The following is a 19,896-nucleotide window of genomic DNA, read 5'->3' on the forward strand; positions in this document are numbered from 1 at the left end:
CAGTGTCAGGGAAGGTAAGGAGTGTCTGTTCAACAATCAGAACAAAATACGGGACAAAATGTTGAATTTCTGACTACATTTTCAGTTTAATTTTTAAGATGTGGCAAAGGTACAGGATATTGACACCATTTTCCTACCTACAATGTAAGGGTTTATCAATCCCTAAGGAATTCCAGTTCTTTTAATGAATGGTATATTTGAATGTGCAATCTTGTATGAAGAAACAGCTCCCAAAGATTATAAACTTTTCCAGGTAATGCTTATCCTCTCACGTGATAAGGAAATCAATTAACGCTGCCAACTCAGTAATTTTGTTTGTTTATTTTTCAATCATGAAATTACCATTACCATTTTCAACTTTCCTGGGGGAAATTGAGGAAAATAGTGAAAATATATGATTTTTAAAGAAAATTCTCAGGNGGGGGGGGGTCCCGAGGCCAAAAAAAACCTCTGGATCCGCCACTGGTATGCATTTGAGATAAGACTCGTGTGTGAAGTTTTTATATCCCTAAGTTCGTACTCTCTGTAAACTTACTTTCATAACTCATTACTATTGTCCATCACATTACGCAACAGGATTAGTGTAATAGCCTTTACCTTGTGGACACTGACCACAGGTAATTAATCTTACAATTAGCGACACCTGTCACTTAAACCTCAGGTACCTTTATATTATTGTACGTACATGTATTTAACTGTGCTATGTTGTATTGTAAATCAGTTAGGTTCTAGACTTTGTACGGAACACATCGGGTATATTTTGGACACTCCAGAATATCCCGCCGTCAAGTAAAAGGTTATCTCTTAGTAAATTTCAAAGTTAAACTTTCATCAACTCTTACGTCATCATTTCAACAAGACAAAACGTGCAGAAAAACCTTAAGTTAAATACACCATGCCTTATATTATGTTTTCGTATTACTCGATATGACTCAATCACATTATGACGTCAGAATTAAAATATTAAACCATTAGATATGCTATGACATATGACGTCACGTCGACAATTATACGTGACGTCAAAATGTTGGCGTCGAAGACCTGATAATTTCAGAGAAAACAATGTGTTTCCGATGAAAAGTATATTGGATTCATTTCCAGACGACGCAAACCCTCACTGAAATGAAAACTTAGAGACTCTTCGTAAATCTCGTATGAAATGGAAATACATTTAAATCCTATATTCATTTTCCCAATAGCTTTGATGTCACGGATATGTGAAGGCTATTTCTTACATGGAAAGATATTTTGTGTTCGACCAATTGCATCCTGTAATTTCTGCGACAATCGCACATGGAATTTGAAGTCTATAATGACTGGAATAATATCTCCGTCCAAAGTCCTTACACGAAACTCTATAACGACGACCACCCATAAAATTACACTATCACCCCTCCAATATACCAAGGTCTGCTAAATTGTGTACGACCACACGGGGAATAAATATATACAAAGCGAATTAAGACAATACTGCTATTATCATTTTTATGGGACGAAATGTGAAAAATTAAGCTTGGCTACAATACAAATACGCAATTTAAAATTTTCCTGTAACGAAAGATAACGCACCCTTTTACTTGGTTTTTCAAAGTAAACAAATAAGGAAAGCGCAAACGGACCGCACATCAATCTTTATACAAGTACTATCACATGGTCCACTTTCTCTTTGTCGACTGGGAATGACGCATGCGTCACTTTGTACAAGCTGCTGGTCAGACTTTATAGTCACACGTCATCATGTCTTATTAAAGTCACGACTAACACCTCACACGCCGATCACAACCAACCCCTCCGCAAGCCTCTCCTCTATATAGACCTCCAGCCTCCGGACCTGTCCTTCCTACCACAACATACAGTTATATAGGGGAATGACCGCCCCATCGCTTTATATATAATTACCTCATAAACCATACCTGCAGGTTTTTTTGTGACATTTATTTCGTTTTTATACCAGGTCAATTAGTCTAGGACAGTGCTAGTGATCTCCAACAGAAAAGCAGACTATCTTAAACAAACACACGAGTAAAAATACCAGTTATATACTATTCTACACTTTTCTACCAAAGCAAATGTGGACGAGCCACCATCAATTTAGACTACATAAGACCACACTAAGTAATTACGTTAGTGATATTTAATTATATAGACCTCTGTCCATACTAAGTAACTACGGTAGTGGTATTTAATTACAAAGATCTCTGTCCACACTAAGTAATGACGGTAGTGGTATCTAATTATATAGATCTCTGTCCACACTAAGTAATTACGTTAGTGGTATTTAATTATATAGACCTCTGTCCATACTAAGTAATTACGGTAGTGTTATCTAATTAGATAGATCTCTGTCCACACTAATTAATAACGGTAGTGGTATCTAATTATGTAGATCTCTGTCCACACTAAGTAACTACGGTAGTGGAATCTAATTATATAGATCTCTGCACACACTAAGTAACTACGGTAGTGGTATCTAATTAGATAGATCTCTGTCCACACTAAGTAATGACGATAGTGGTATCTAATTATATAGATCTCTGCTCACACTAAGTAACTACGGTAGTGGTATCTTATTATATAGACCTCTGTCCACACTAAGTAACTACGGTAGTGATATCTAATTATATAGATCTCTGTCCACACTAAGTAGCTACGGTAGTGGTATCTAATTATATAGATCTCTGCCCACACTAACTAACTACGGTAGTGGTATCTAATTATATAGATCTCTGCGCACACTAAGTAATGACGGTAGTGGTATCTAATTATGGAGATCTCTGTCCACACTAAGTAACTACGGTAGGGGAATCTAATTATATAGATCTCTGCACACACTAAGTAACTACGGTAGTGGTATCTTATTATATAGACCTCTGTCCACACTAAGTAACTACGGTAGTGATATCTAATTATATAGATCTCTGTCCACACTAAGTAGCTACGGTAGTGGTATCTAATTATATAGATCTCTGCCCACACTAAGTAATAACGGTAGTGGTATCTAATTATGTAGATCTCTGCTCACACTAAGTAATGACGGTAGTGGTTTCTAATTATGTAGATCTCTGTCCACACTAAGTAACTACAGTAGTGGAATCTAATTATATAGATCTCTGCACCCACTAAGTAACTACGGTAGTGGTCTCTAATTAGATAGATCTCTGTCCACACTAATTAATAACGGTAGCGGTATCTAATTATGTAGATCTCTGTCCACACTAAGTAACTCCGGTAGTGGAATCTAATTATATAGATCTCTGTCCACACTAAGTAACTACGGTAGTGGTATCTAATTATATAGATCTCTGTCTATACTAAGTAATGACGGTAGTGGTATCTTATTATATAGATCTCTGCTCACACTAAGTAATGACGGTAGTGGTTTCTAATTATGTAGATCTCTGTCCACACTAAGTAACTCCGGTAGTGGAATCTAATTATATAGATCTCGGCACACACTAAGTAACTACGGTAGTGGTATCTTATTATATAGACCTCTGTCCACACTAAGTAACTACGATAGTGGTATTGAATTATATAGACCTCTGTCCACACTAAGTAACTACGGTAGTGGAATCTAAGTATATAGATCTCTGCACACACTAAGTAACTACGGTAGTGGTATATAATTAGATAGATCTCTGTCCACACTAAGTAATGACAATAGTGGTATCTAATTATATAGATCTCTGTCTATACTAAGTAATAACGGTAGTGGTATCTAATTATATAGATCTCTGCCCACACTAAGTAACTACGGTAGTGATATCTAATTATATAGATCTCTGTCCACACTAAGTAACGACGATAGTGGTATCTAATTATATAGATCTCCGCTCACACTAAGTAATGACGGCAGTGGTATCTAATTATATAGATCTCTGCTCACACTAAGTAATGACGGTCGTGGTATCTAATTATATAGATCTCTGTCCAAACTAAGTAACTACGGTAGTGGTATCTAATTATATAGATCTCTGTCTATACTAAGTAATAACGGTAGTGGTATCTAATTATATAGATCTCTGTCCACACTAAGTAATGACGATAGTGGTATCTAATTATATAGATCTCTGCCCACACTAAGTAATGACGATCGTGGTATCTAATTATATAGATCTCTGCCCACACGAAGTAATGACGATAGTGGTATCTAATTATATAGATCTCTGCTCACACTAAGGAATGACGGTAGTGGTATCTAATTATATAGATCTCTGCTCACACTAAGGAATGACGGTAGTGGTATCTAATTATGTAGATCTCTGCCCACACTAAGTAACTACGGTAGTGATATCTAATTATATAGATCTCTGTCCACACTAAGTACTGACGGTAGTGGTATGTAATTATATAGATCTCTATCCACACTAAGTAATGATGGTAGTGGTATCTAATTATATAGATCTCTGTCCAAACTAAGTAACTACGGTAGTGGTATCTAATTATATAGATCTCTGCCCACACTAAGTAATGACGATCGTGGTATCTAATTATATAGATCTCTGCCCACACTAAGTAATGACGATAGTGGTATCTAATTAGATAGATCTCTGCCCACACTAAGTAATGACGATATTGTATCTAATTATATAGATCTCTGCCCACACTAAGTAACTACGGTAGTGATATCTAATTATATAGATCTCTGTCCACACTAAGTAACGACGGTAGTGGTATCTAATTATATAGATCTCTGCTCACACTAAGGAATGACGGTAGTGGTATCTAATTATGTAGATCTCTGCCCACACTAAGTAACTACGGTAGTGATATCTAATTATATAGATCTCTGTCCACACTAAGTACTGACGGTAGTGGTATGTAATTATATAGATCTCTATCCACACTAAGTAATGATGGTAGTGGTATCTAATCATATAGATCTCTGTCCACACTAAGTAACTACGGTAATGGTATCTAATTATATAGATCTCTGTCCACACTAAGTACTGACGGTAGTGGTATGTAATTATATAGATCTCTGTCCACACTCTATACTAAGTAATGACGGTAGTGGTATCTTATTATATAGATCTCTGCTCGCACTAAGTAACTACGGTAGTGGTATCTAATTATCTCTGTCCACACTAAGTAATGACGGTAGTGGTATGTAATTATATAGATCTCTATCCACACTAAGTAATGATGGTAGTGGTATCTAATCATATAGATCTCTGTCCACACTAAGTAACTACGGTAGTGGCATCTTATTATATAGATCTCTGTCCACACTAAGTAATGATGGTAGTGGTATCTTATTATATAGACCTCTGTCCACACTAAGTAATGATGGTAGTGGTATCTTATTATATAGACCTCTGTCCACACTAAGTAATGATGGTAGTGGTATCTTATTATATAGATCTCTGTCCACACTAAGTAACTACGGTAGTGGTCTCTAATTATGTAGATCTCTGTCCACACTAAGTAATGTCGGTAGTGGTATCTAATTATATAGATCTCTGCCCACACTAAGTAATGACGATATTGTATCTAATTATATAGATCTCTGCCCACACTAAGTAATGACGATCGTGGTATCTAATTATATAGATCTCTGCCCACACGAAGTAATGACGATAGTGGTATCTAATTATATAGATCTCTGCCCACACTAAGTAATGACGATAGTGGTATCTAATTATATAGATCTCTGCTCACACTAAGGAATGACGGTAGTGGTATCTAATTATGTAGATCTCTGCCCACACTAAGTAACTACGGTAGTGATATCTAATTATATAGATCTCTGTCCACACTAAGTACTGACGGTAGTGGTATGTAATTATATAGATCTCTGTCCACACTAAGTAACTACGGTAATGGTATCTAATTATATAGATCTCTGTCCACACTAAGTACTGACGGTAGTGGTATGTAATTATATAGATCTCTGTCCACACTAAGTAATGACGGTAGTGGTATGTAATTATATAGATCTCTGTCCACACTAAGTAATGATGGTAGTGGTATCTAATTATATAGATCTCTGTCCACACTAAGTAACTACGGTAGTGGTATCTATTTATATAGATCTCTGCCCACACTAAGTAACTACGGTAGTAGTATATAATTATATAGATCTCTGTACACACTAAGTAACTACGGTAGTGGTATCTAATTATATAGATCTCTGTCCACACTAAGTAACTACGGTAGTGGTATCTAATTATGTAGATCTCTGTCCACACTCAGTAACTACGGTAGTGGTATCTAATTATCTCTGTCCACACTAAGTAATAACGGTAGTGGTATCTAATTAAATAAATCTCTGTCCACACTAAGTAACGACGTTAGTGGTATCTAATTATGTAGATCTCTGTCCACACTCAGTAACTACGGTAGTGGTATCTAATTATGTAGATCTCTGTCCACACTAAGTAATAACGGTAGTGGTATCTAACTATATCGACCTCTGTCCACAAATATTAATTATATGGTAGCGGTTTTTATGATTTAAGTAAACTTCCATAACCAAACATTTATCGGAGTGACAACCACCCCCGGGCAACCTGACCGGCCCCACAGCAAACGGTGAGTTATGACCCCCATAAATCGGCGAGTGTCCAATAAAGACAGGCTCCCGGAGACAAGACAGATTATACGGATTTTGCACTTGTCAAAACACGAATAAAAGATATCTATTAAAATGTCTCGGGCTTTTAATGTTTCAGTGAATTATATGAAAACCATTGTATTTAAATTATATGAGGGGTAAACACACGTGACAACAGTATCTACGTATTAATGAGGTTTTAAAACCTTATATAACCAGTATGTCAAGAAACCAAGACATTGTTATTATAATTATAAAGGTAAACAAATATTCCATGTGTCGTCAGACCTAGAAAGAGAAACCCTGTTTCTCATTAAGTCTATGACTGTATTGTCTGTCGCTGTGTAATTACGACACAATGTCTAAGTCTTGTGATTCGTCTATCTGGGATTCTGACACTATGGTTTTTGTTTTGTTTTGTTTTTTTAATTCAACTTTTATTCTATAAGTTTGACAACTTATTGGATAACTATAATTTACAATACATTACAAATGATATATCTATATATATGTATTGTGCATTCAACAATCATTATCGCTCTTACATCATCATCATCATCAGCAGCAGCAGCAGCAGCAGCAGCAACAACAACAACAACATGTAAGTTACATAATCCGTAATGATACAAACATATTCTAAATGCCAGTAATACATATAAAGTGTACATAGACGTTTATATAAACTATATTGATATGCATGTTTTACGTCACTCGTGCCTTATCAGCCTCAAATATATATCCAGCATGTTTACGAAGATCGCTGATATTGCCAACACTTAGTAACTGTACAAGTTTATATATGGAAGGATTTCGCCAATAATATGGTTTTATGTATTATACTCTCAGAATTTGTTCTCTCGTTGTGTTATTGTATTTACCAGTCTCAATAGCTAAATTATGTGCAGAAAGACGAAGTTTAGATAAACAGATTCGGTATTTCATAGGAATATACTTTGTCAAATAGTATTGAAGAATATGGTGATTTGCTAAGTGCTTATATAATATCATGTACAAAATACTTTTATGGTTATAGGAATAGTAATTTGTCCATACATCTGCGAATCCGAGAGAAAAAAAGACAATGTTTGACATACTTAACCCAGTTAAAGCAATTGCCTGTATTGCTACTACTTAAAAAGGATACGCAGTTTACAAAACACAAGTGTTCGGATCCATCAGTTTTAACCAATATTTTATCATTCTGAATTTTGTGATATATTCCAAAGGATATCGACCTAAAATAAACCATTACATTGCAAGTCGACTTCTTAACTTTTAAAAACTTACAAAAGTGTAAGTGTACCCTCTAAATATCCGTACCATTCGTAGATCTCCAAACTTCACATGCATAGTGCAACATACTGCAAACATACGCATCAAATAAATGCAATAACGTTGTACAGTTTAGGCTCAAGTTAGAACAGCTTAAAAAAAGAGCAAACTTGGCCTTTCGTCCTTGGTCAGATAACTGTTTCTGTATATAATTGAATCTATTATTGAATTTAAGTTTTACTCCTAGGTAGCTGAAAACATCTACAACTTCCACCTCCACACCATTATACATCCATCTTTCTCTATCGCGTATACAACCCCCATTTCTATATACAACTATTTTGGTTTTCTCAGTGTTAACTGTTAATTTCCATTTAGTAGAATACTCATTCAGATTATCTTAAAGACCTTGTAAACCTTCAATAGTTTCGGAAAACATTACTAAGTCATCCGCATACATTAACAGAAACAAACTTAATTTACCAAAGCCATAGTCTGTTGCACCATTTTCAATATTCAATAAGGTCATATTTTGTACACACATCTAAAATACGTTTCTCTAGTACAGAGGAAAAAGTTTACAAAGACAGCTAATTAAACTAATACCTCTAAAGATATTAGGGTCATTTAAAACAACTTTCTTATGAACAGGAATAAGTATGGCTGAAGACCAATTAAAGGAAAATAACCAGATTCTAGTATATGATTAAACAACGTAGATAAATTTGGAAGAAGTAATTCCTCGCCAGCTTTTAAATATTCGTTTAACAAACCATCAGGTCCATGTGATTTACCACATTTCAATTTCCGAATAGCATTTTTTACTTCTTGTAACGAAATACAAGCATCTAATTCCTCGAAAACAGTGTCATTATCAGTAAGACTAAAGTCGTCATGATGGACTGGATCACTATCTTGTTGTACAGAAGACAGGTTTTTGAAATGATTGAACAATTGATTACCATTACACATTTGTGTTTTAGCTTTTTTTCCTTGCCAAATTGCTTATAAAAAGACCCGGGGTTATGTTTTCTCATATACATTTGTATTCCAACATATCACCTTCTGCGCTCAAATATTGCCTCTTAAACATACTTTCCAGGATTTTGTACTCTTTTTTCTTACGGATAAGAACAGTATGTGTCCAGTAACATTTGTTAATTTTGAAAGCAAAGCAACTAAATATTGTTTACGTAGAGCTCTAACACGATCGTTAAACAAGGGCTTACATATGCACTTCGGAACTAGAAAAGGTATTGGTCAGTGTTATTTTTGGGCGGTTTTCTTAGAAAAAAGGGTTGCATTGTCCGAAGTAAAACATCAGTTAAATTACTTGTGTCTAAGTCTGGTGCTGTCTCTCTCCATAATTCTGGCACTATGTCTAAGTCTGGTGCTGCGTGTCTTCGTGATTCTGGCACTATGTCTACGTCTGGTTCTGCGTGTGTTCGTGATTCTAGCACTATGTCTAAGTCTGGTGCTGTGTGTCTTCGTGATTCTGGCACTATGTCTAAGTCTGGTGCTGTGTGTCTTCGTGATTCTTGCACTATGTCTAAGTCTGGTGCTGTGACTCTCTGTAATTTTGGCGCTTTGTCTAAGTCTGGTGCTGTGTCTCTTTGTAATTTTGGCGCTTTGTCTAAGTCTGGTGCTGTGTGTCTTCGTGATTCTGGCACTATGTTTAAGTCTGGTGCTGTGACTCTCTGTAATTTTGGCGCTATGTCTAAGTCTGGTGCTGTGTGTCTTCGTGATTCTGGCACTTTGTCTAAGTCTGGTACTGTGTCTCTCTATAATTCTGGCGCTTTCTCTAAGTCTGGTGCTGTGTGTCTTCGTGATTCTGGCCCTATGTCTAAGTCTGGTGCTGTGTGTATTCGTGATGCTGGCACTATGTCTAAGTCTGGTGCTGTGTGTCCTCGCGATTCTGGCACTATGTCTAAGTCTGGTGCTGTGTGTCTCCGTGATTCTGGCACTATGTCTAAGTCTGGAGCTGTGCCTCTCCGTGATTCTGGCACTATTGTCTAAGTCTGGTGCTGTGTGTCTTCGTGATTCTGACACTATGTCTTAGTCTGGTGCTGTGTTTCTCTGTAATTTTGGCGCTTTGTCTAAGGCTGGTGCTGTGTCTCTCTGTAATTCTGCAATATGTCTAAGTCTGGTGCTGTGTGTCTTCACGATTCTGGCACTATGTCTTAGTCTGGTGCTGTGTCTCTCTAATTTTGGCGCTTTGTCTAAGTCTGGTGCTGTGTCTCTTTGTAATTCTGGCGCTTTGTCTAAGTCTGGTGCTGTGTGTCTTCGTGATTCTGGCACTTTGTCTAAGTCTGGTACTGTGTCTCTCTATAATTCTGGCGCTTTCTCTAAGTCTGGTGCTGTGTGTCTTCGTGATTCTGGCACTTTGTCTAAGTCTGGTACTGTGTCTCTCTATAATTCTGGCACTTTCTCTAAGTCTGGTGCTGTGTGTCTTCTGTCTACGTCTGGTTCTGCGTGTGTTCGTGATTCTAGTACTATGTCTAAGTCTGGTGCTGTGTGTCTTCGTGATTCTGGCACTATGTTTAAGTCTGGTGCTGTGACTCTCTGTAATTTTGGCGCTATGTCTAAGTCTGGTGCTGTGTGTCTTCGTGATTCTGGCACTTTGTCTAAGTCTGGTACTGTGTCTCTCTATAATTCTGGCACTTTCTCTAAGTCTGGTGCTGTGTGTCTTCGTGATTCTGGCACTTTGTCTAAGTCTGGTACTGTGTCTCTCTATAATTCTGGCGCTTTCTCTAAGTCTGGTGCTGTGTGTCTTCGTGATTCTGGTACTATGTCTAAGTCTGGTGCTGTGTGTCTTCGTGATTCTGGCACTTTGTCTAAGTCTGGTACTGTGTCTCTCTATAATTCTGGCACTTTGTCTAAGTCTGGTGCTGTGTCTCTCTATAATTCTGGCACTTTCTCTAAGTCTGGTGCTGTGTGTCTTCGTGATTCTGGCACTTTGTCTAAGTCTGGTACTGTGTCTCTCTATAATTCTGGCGCTTTCTCTAAGTCTGGTGCTGTGTGTCTTCGTGATTCTGGTACTATGTCTAAGTCTGGTGCTGTGTGTCTTCGTGATTCTGGCACTTTGTCTAAGTCTGGTACTGTGTCTCTCTATAATTCTGGCGCTTTCTCTAAGTCTGGTGCTGTGTGTCTTCGTGATTCTGGCCCTATGTCTAAGTCTGGTGCTGTGTGTATTCGTGATTCTGGCACTTTGTCTAAGTCTGGTGCTGTGTCTCTCTATAATTCTGGCACTTTCTCTAAGTCTGGTGCTGTGTGTCTTCGTGATTCTGGCCCTATGTCTAAGTCTGGTGCTGTGTGTATTCGTGATTCTGGCACTTTGTCTAAGTCTGGTGCTGTGTGTCCTCGTGATTCTGGTACTATGTCTAAGTCTGGTGCTGTGTGTATTCGTGATGCTGGCACTATGTCTAAGTCTGGTGCTGTGTGTCTCCGTGATTCTGGCACTATGTCTAAGTCTGGTGCTGTGTGTCTGCGTGATTCTGGCACTATGTCTAAGTCTGGTGCTGTGACTCTCGGTAATTTTGGCGCTTTGTCTAAGTCTGGTGCTGTGTGTCTTCACGATTCTGGCACTATGTCTAAGTCTGGTGCTGTGTGTATTCGTGATTCTGGCACTATGTCTAAGTCTGGTGATGTGTCTCTCTGTAATTCTGGCACTATGTCTAAGTCTGGAGCTGTGCCTCTCCGTGATTCTGGCACTATGTCTAAGTCTGGTGCTGTGTGTATTCGTGATTCTGGCACTATGTCTAAGTCTGGTGCTGTGTGTCTTCGTGATTCTGGCACTATGTCTAAGTCTGGTGCTGCGTGTCTTCACGATTCTGCCACTATGTCTAAGTCTGGTGCTGCGTGTCTTCGTGATTCTTGCACTATGTCTAAGTCTGGTGCTGTGTGTCTTCGTGATTCTGGCACTATGTCTAAGTCTGGTGATGTGTCTCTCTGTAATTCTGGCACTATGTCTAAGTCTGGTGCTGTCTCTCTCTGTAATTTTGGCGCTTTGTCTAAGTCTGATATTTTGTCTCTCCTTGATTCTGGCACTACGTCTTAGTCTGATATTTTGTATCTCTGTAATTTTGGCGCTTTGTCTAAGTCTGGTGCTGCGTGTCTTCGTGATTCTGGCACTATGTCTAAGTCTGGTGCTGCGTGTCTTCGTGATTCTGGCACCATGTCTAAGTCTGGAGCTGTGTGTCTCCGTAATTCTGGCACTATGTCTTAGTCTGGTGATGTGTCTCTCTGTAATTCTGGCACTATGTCTAAGTCTGGAGCTGTGCCTCTCCGTGATTCTGGCACTATGTCTAAGTCTGGAGCTGTGCCTCTCCGTGATTCTGGCACTATGTCTAAGTCTGGAGCTGTGCCTCTCCGTATTTCTGGCACTATGTCTAAGTCTGGTGATGTGTCTCTCTGTAATTCTGGCACTATGTCTAAGTCTGGAGCTGTGCCTCTCCGTGATTCTGGCACTATGTCTAAGTCTGGAGCTGTGCCTCTCCGTGATTCTGGCACTATGTCTAAGTCTGGAGCTGTGCCTCTCCGTATTTCTGGCACTATGTCTAAGTCTGGTGATGTGTCTCTCTGTAATTCTGGCACTATGTCTAAGTCTGGAGCTGTGCCTCTCCGTGATTCTGGCACTATGTCTAAGTCTGGAGCTGTGCCTCTCCGTATTTCTGGCACTATGTCTAAGTCTGGTGATGTGTCTCTCTGTAATTCTGGCACTATGTCTAAGTCTGGAGCTGTGCCTCTCCGTGATTCTGGCACTATGTCTAAGTCTGGAGCTGTGCCTCTCCGTATTTCTGGCACTATGTCTAAGTCTGGTGATGTGTCTCTCTGTAATTCTGGCACTATGTCTAAGTCTGGAGCTGTGCCTCTCCGTGATTCTGGCACTATGTCTAAGTCTGGAGCTGTGCCTCTCCGTATTTCTGGCACTATGTCTAAGTCTGGAGCTGTGCCTCTCCGTATTTCTGGCACTATGTCTAAGTCTGGTGCTGCGCGTCTTCGTGATTCCGGCACTATGTCTAAGTCTGGAGCTGTGCCTCACCGTAATTTTGGCACTATGTCTTAGTCTGGTGATGTGTCTCTCTGTAATTTGGCGCTTTGTCTAAGTCTGATATTTTGTCTCTCCGTGATTCTGGCACTATGTCTTAGTCTGGTGCTGTGCCTCTCCGTAATTCTGTCACAATGTCTAAGTCTGGTGTTGTGTCTCTCCGTGATTCTGGCACTATTTCTTAGTCTAAAGTCAATTTAAATATTAACAGCAGTATTTATTATACCATCCTTAGAAAACATCACATTGCACGATCTTTTTTTGTTGATTATATGAATTTTGGCTCCTTTCCAGAAAAAACGACACCGGGGAAAATTGGTGTATAGAGAAATGTAAATTAGATTGAAGTAAATGCATCGAACGAAAGAATGCCAAATGTCAGGCGTCTTCCGGGTAAAGTTTATAAACACAATACAGTATAGTCACATAAGGAAACTTGATGCAAAATATCGTCAGTGCTATAAATCTTCACATTATGTTTTAAATTGAACGTAAATTTTCATAGAGGAAATGATGGAGACATATATTGTATTGGTGGTAAATTGTACATAATAATGATACCATAAATGTAGACATAAGAAATTAATTAATGTAGGTGATATATAGTTATTAAATGAAAAATAAATTATCTGCTCATTTACATATTTTGTGAGATTTTGAATTAACTAACACCATTCTGAACAGTCCATTAAATTATAAACTATCACCTGGGGGACAACATTAAATATAGTTGATTAGAAGCTAAATCATGTGCATGTCAAATATTACAAAAATAACATAAATAATTGTCTGACGTTTTACATATAGTTTCAAAAACTTTCTTCAGTATTTTTTGTTCCTAAAAATAAAACAATTTCTTTTGTAGTGATGGCCTGCTGAATTACGACGTTAAATCTGCTTACTCTATCTTATGAACATCGAAACTGTTTATTTGTTATAACATGTAATATGTTGTCCTTATAGTCTTTGTCAGTCTTCCTCTTTGGAGTAAATAAATAAATACACATATTATTTATCATTATTATTTCAGAAGTATATCTAGTATACTATTAAACCGTAGGGATTATAAAATACAAATATAGACTAACAGTTATGTTTAAATTCGTTCAATTAATCAAAATCGAAAACACAAAAGAACTTAATAATTCAGGAAAGTATTTATCACTAGCGTTTAAACGTAGAGCAGATATATTAAGAGGTCATCACTAGAACAGGTCATGTTAAGATACATGTTGTATATCAGTTTATTCAATACAAATTATATAACACTTAGTTTACCATTATATTGATAAGTCTTGTCTGGGTGAATGAGGGTGTAAAAGGTTCTGGCGTGTGTATGAATGTGAGTATGATGAATGACGAATGATGATTGCTGCTGCTGTTGCTGATGCATGATATGATATGATGATGAGGATGAGGAGGATGAGGATGATGTGTGCGGGTCAGTGTGAGTGTGTCCTTGTGAGTGTCTTTGTTTTATCTGTACTTGCCATAAGTTGTAAAAATTCAGCAAATAAAGAACTTGAACTTGAGTTAGTACCCACTGAAATATACGGACTCCATGTTTCTGGTTAGATAATTGTATCATTAGAGGCTCAGTGTCGGGCTGTTAATTAACATAAGGCCTACATTCTCGTCGGCACTGACAGCTCAACAACATTGTAATTAGCAGCGAATCACACCAACACGGATCAGCAGGGAATTTATGGGTATTTTAACATGTCTAGTGAGGTGATAAAGAGTGTTGTGACGTTACCAGGTGCTTTCCGTCAGGTATTAGTTGTAAACATTTGTTACAGCTATATTTGGATCTAAACTAAGGTGTTCAGAGTAATTTTATTTGTTTTAGGGGTTTAGATCGACTTTCGGTAAAAATGACACCCTCAATGATCATATATAACCGAGAAGGGAGGAAAGCTCTCGATGTCGACCCCACCTTAACTTTCTTGCATCAAAACAACATTTCTAGTTGATCAACGGGAAAATGCGTAGTACCGATGAAAAGATGGATAATTTTTCTTTTAAAAACCTCCTATATGCAAGTAGTTTTAGAGTTTTAAAGATTTTCGCATTCAAGCCTGCCACATTTGTGCCGAGACCCGTGGTGTGATTGGTTGGACCAACCAACACTGCATGTTTCAACACGCGCTGATTCAAACCTGAGGAATAGGGCACGTTTATCACAATTACCTGCATGCTTTGTAATATAGATTAAAAGAATATGGGATATTGCCCATATAGATTATAATGATATTAAAGAATGCACTGTGAAAGTTGATAACTGTTTATAGGACATTTTAGCTGAGTAGAAACTGAAAGATAGAATAATGTTGATAATCAAAGCAGAAAATGTCGATATTGTGATACCTAACTTATTAATAGGAATTTCGTTGTTTCTTAAAATGTCATTCTCCGTGTTTAGATCAATACTATTGTATAATGCCAAATATATTCTTGACAAAAAGTTTTCTGAATAGTTTTATGATTTGTCCTTAATAAAATGTTGTAAATAAATTATGTTTTCTCTTTGCATTTGTAATTTAAAAAAGAAAACAAATTAAAATTTGAAAGGGCTTGCTTGATCATGTTAAAATAAATCGATTAAAGACGGCAAACAATACTATTTCGCAATATTCTTGTGGCCTCCCCCTGTCATCCATCACGGATTAATATAAAGAAATTATGATTTTAAGTTTGAAGTAAGCTTACCTTCAAGAAGATATTCCTTCCAAGAATTAACTCATTAATAAGGCGAACTCCCGGCGTGCCTAATATACCTGACCGGCGTACCTGTGGTGTAGCTCTGACTTAGAGACATCAGCGAGATATATACCTGACAGTGACATGAGGGACACACTAAATGAGGCGTGGACTGATCCGGACCCGATGACGTACAATATTGTTAGAAGGATTGTAGTCAGTTTCTAAGTAGTATTGGCAGTATTTAACTCTAGTTACCGGTGTTTTTACCTGTGGTTAACCCTTCTTTCTAAGGTGGTGTTCTTTCTAAGCTGGAAGTTAATCATATTTAATTTAATACGATTTTCAGATTTTTAATAACAAATGTTAAAATTTAAAATATTTCAATATTAATAATATATATATATATGTATAAAAAAATGTATCTATTCTGTAGTCCTTGTGCTGCTGATATGACATATGATAAGATGAAATGTGTTATTTTATTTTGTAAAAATTTTGTAAAATAATATTATAAAAAGTTATAAAATGAAACTTTTTTTTTATTATTGTAAAATTAAATAAGATACCTAAATACCTAGTAAAACTTGTTATGTGTCACTTAGAGTGTGGAATTTAACAGTTCATAATTAAACATAATTAAAAAAATCATTTAAATTCCTAGGTGTTAGGAGTATATTATAACTATCATAAAAATCATTTAATATCTATAATTATCCAAGCTATCACTTCCATCCTGGTGAGCTGAAAGGGATCACAGCCTATGCTAACAGTGAGATAATGATGAGTTTTACCATTATCTAAGCACACCTTGAGAACAGGCGATGGATTTTGTGGAGTATGCGAACGCAGCATCACATCTCTTACATCTGGGATAGAATATTTGAGACACCTGACTGTCGGACTGTAGTGTATATTTGCGATAACAACAGTTCCTTTTTTTTGCTTGGTCTTTTTTATTATGACGCAACAATCCTACATATTTTGTATATCGGCATCATTTGTATGCGTTAAAATAATAGATAAAATTACTAATGCCAATCGGTGGATAAAACAATTCATAAATATCATTTAAAATGATGAATTACCTACAAAGCGTAGCTGTACTGTACACGTGTACAGGAACTTGAGGACATGATTCCATAGAAGATAAATCAATATGTATGTTATTAAAATATCAATAAAATATTCCATTGATTTGAATAACTATTTCAATACTTGGTCCTCGGATGGGATGGAAATATTTGTTTAAGCCTTGGAAACCCCATCACTTTCATAGATATAGTGAATATGGCTATATTTACAGTATTATATTACAATACCTAATATCTCAGCGGTTCAAAAAATCATATTCAATTAGTTTGATATCTATTACATTCATTTTTTTGCTACTATATATTATTTACTCATTAATTGTTAGCTCACCTGCCCCAAGGGCAAATGAGCTTATGTCGTGGTGCGGCGTCCGTCGTCCGTCAACTTTTCCTTTAAACAACTTCTTTTGAAGAACGGACAGGCCAAACGTCATGATATTTGACTGAAAGCTTCATTGGAAAGAGCCCGACAAAGTTTGAGAACGAAAATGACCTTGATCTACTTTCAAGGTCACAGCCGTCAAAAATCCAAATGCTTCAAAAGACTTCTTCTGAAGAATTAAAAGGTATATACTCTTCATATTTGGCTGGTCACTTCATGGGATAGAGCCCGACAAACTTTGAGAATGAATAATTACCTTGACCTACTTTCAAAGTCACAGGGGTCAAATGGGTCAAACTCTTCAAACGACTTCTTCTGAAGAACTGAAAGGGATATATTTGGCTGGTAGCTTCCTCGGATGGAGTCTGGCAAAGTTTAAGAGTAAAAATGACCTTGAACTTTTTTCAAGGTTACAGGGGTCAAATATTTCAAGCAAAAATATTTGGCTGGTAACTTCTTAAGATTGAGCATAACAAAGTTCAGAATGAAAATGACCTTGACCTACTTTCACAGCGGTCAAATATGTCAAAAGCATCAAACGACTTCTTCTGAATAACCGAAAGGTATTGGATCATAATATTCGGTTGGTTGCTTCTCACCAAAGTTTGCAAATGAAAAGAACCTCAACCAATTTTAAAGGTCACAGAGGACAACAATATTTTAAACGATTTGTTCTGAAGAACCAAAAGGAATGGATTCATAAGATTTGGCTGGTAGCTTCTTGGGATAGAGCCAACAAAGTTTGAGAAGGAAAATGACCTTGACCTACTTACAGGGGAAAATATATCAAACACTTCAAATAGCTTCTTAAGAAGAACCAAAAAGCGTAGAATCATATCATAATATTTAACTGGTAGTTTCAACTGATGGAGTCGACAAAGTTTGCGAGTGAAATATTTGTAGTACAGTATAATATTTAATGAGAATATTTTATTATGACTGCTTAAATATTCAGGTATACATATATATTTATGTACTGTATAATTTGCACTGTTTATATGCACTGTACTGATAAACCGCAAGATTTAAGGTAATAAAGAATGAATGAATGAGGTGAGCGATACAGGCCCTGTGGGCCTCTTGTTTTTACTGTATTCATAAATGCCGACTTGGGGAAAATATGGGCGGTTTTCCGCCATAGCTCTTAAAGTATATATTTTAGCTTGTCTTGTATTTGGTGGCTTAAAAGTATAATGTAAAAGAAATGTAATGAATAAGTATTGATATATTTGACTGTAAACTCATACTATTTAGTTATTGTTATATATTTACATTTGCATGTCATTGTCACTATATAGCCTCCTTGAAAGCTGTGTCGTTGATGGGACTTTAATTACCATGCAGCACGAGACACAATTCTTAGCGTATTAATACAACACTGACCGGAACTACGATATCCAATGTAAATAAACATGACGGCTGTTGAAATATCGCTGGGCATCGTGAGACTTGACAATGTAATTGTAAATTTATATGCAAAATAAAAAATAAAATAAAAAGTACTTTTATTACAACAAAGACAAGACTAACGTCTGCAATATCGTACAAAATGCACATCGGTTGAAATCACCAATGCCGGCAATGGAAATAATTTTAACGCTCATGCAATTGATCAGAAATATCGTCTGTTACACTGCACTGATCAACAGGGGTTCGTTATAAATGTCTGAAATACACATATTCTACAGACCTACTGACACATATGTTACAGACACATACACATTTCAGACATTTGTAACGAACCCCTGTGCTCCGTCGCAAGATCACTCACTTCAAACGCTATCAGTTTCACGCGTCTCGCAGACACGGTTTCCTCAGTTTCTGACGACATGTCAAATAACGAGGCTGTTATCGAATCTACCGACTGTAGTCAGATTCCCATACAACCAACAAATAAATTCACATCTGGATTCTTTACAAAATGAGCAAAGAGAAAAGTTTGAATTAATTCCAAAAATAACTCCCTCGTGGAGGGCAAGGTCGGATTTACGGTGTTCACTTTATTTATCCATGCGCGATTTTTTTTCCGTGGAAAAATCGAAACAATTTCAAATCTTACTATCTACGAGTCTATTGGTAAACTTAAATCACCCTATAGACATATCATACGCAATTGTATTGATACTGAATTATGGAATAAAATTGAAGTGTACTACTTTGTTTGCCAATTAGCACGCGACAACAGGCTGTTTCAACTATTGAACGAATTTGTGTCGACTGTCGATAAGGCGGGGATTTTAATTTTTAAATATAAATTATAAGTTAAAAAAGAACATAAGAGGCAGAGAAAACGTAAATATAAGTATTGAACTGTTTTTGTATTGTATTTATGATCTATTTGAATGGCATTATGTTGTTTGCTTGCAAAGTTGTGTCATTCAAATAGATCATAAATACCATACAAAAACAGTTCAATGCTTAAATATGTATTGTACATCATGTATGTAATGATTGCATGAATGAATTTTAAATTATTAACCTAAAATTTGATAAACAGACAATTTAGTGTTTATTATTTTATTTTATCAATTTCATACTCCCCATTTTTTTTTAATTTAAACTTAAAAAATATATATCCAAAATATACCTAATATATCACATACACAGAAAAGCTAAATTAACAACCAAATATTTGATAAACAGACAATTTAAGTGTTTATTTATTATCTTATTTTATCAGTTTTATACCCCACATTTTTTTAAAAATATTAAATATATATCCAAAAATACCTAACATATCACATACACGAAAAGCTTCAAGTCAGACAGGTAACTTTCACACAGGTAAGTTACCTGTGGGGTAAGCATGAAACAGACTATAATTGATTTGTCTGACAACCCCCCC

General features: G+C 36.6%; 1 protein-coding gene across 3 annotated transcripts in view; it reads right to left on the reverse strand.

Moving 5' to 3' along the window:
* The window catches only part of LOC110458458 (adenylate cyclase type 2-like), a 91,878-nt gene that overhangs the window by 58,929 nt on the left and 13,053 nt on the right, over positions 1-19,896 (reverse strand). The window contains exon 1 of one of the 3 annotated variants that reach the window (XM_021510159.1): positions 15,585-15,785. The exons of the other annotated variants lie outside the window; for them this stretch is intronic. The gene's annotated coding sequence lies outside the window, so the exon portion shown is untranslated. Of the gene's footprint in view, positions 1-15,584; positions 15,786-19,896 lie in introns of those variants that run through there. 3 annotated transcript variants of the gene reach the window in all.

This window comes from Mizuhopecten yessoensis, unplaced genomic scaffold (genome assembly GCF_002113885.1).
Source record: "Mizuhopecten yessoensis strain PY_sf001 unplaced genomic scaffold, ASM211388v2 scaffold9615, whole genome shotgun sequence".
In the NCBI taxonomy this organism is placed as follows: domain Eukaryota; kingdom Metazoa; phylum Mollusca; class Bivalvia; order Pectinida; family Pectinidae; genus Mizuhopecten; species Mizuhopecten yessoensis.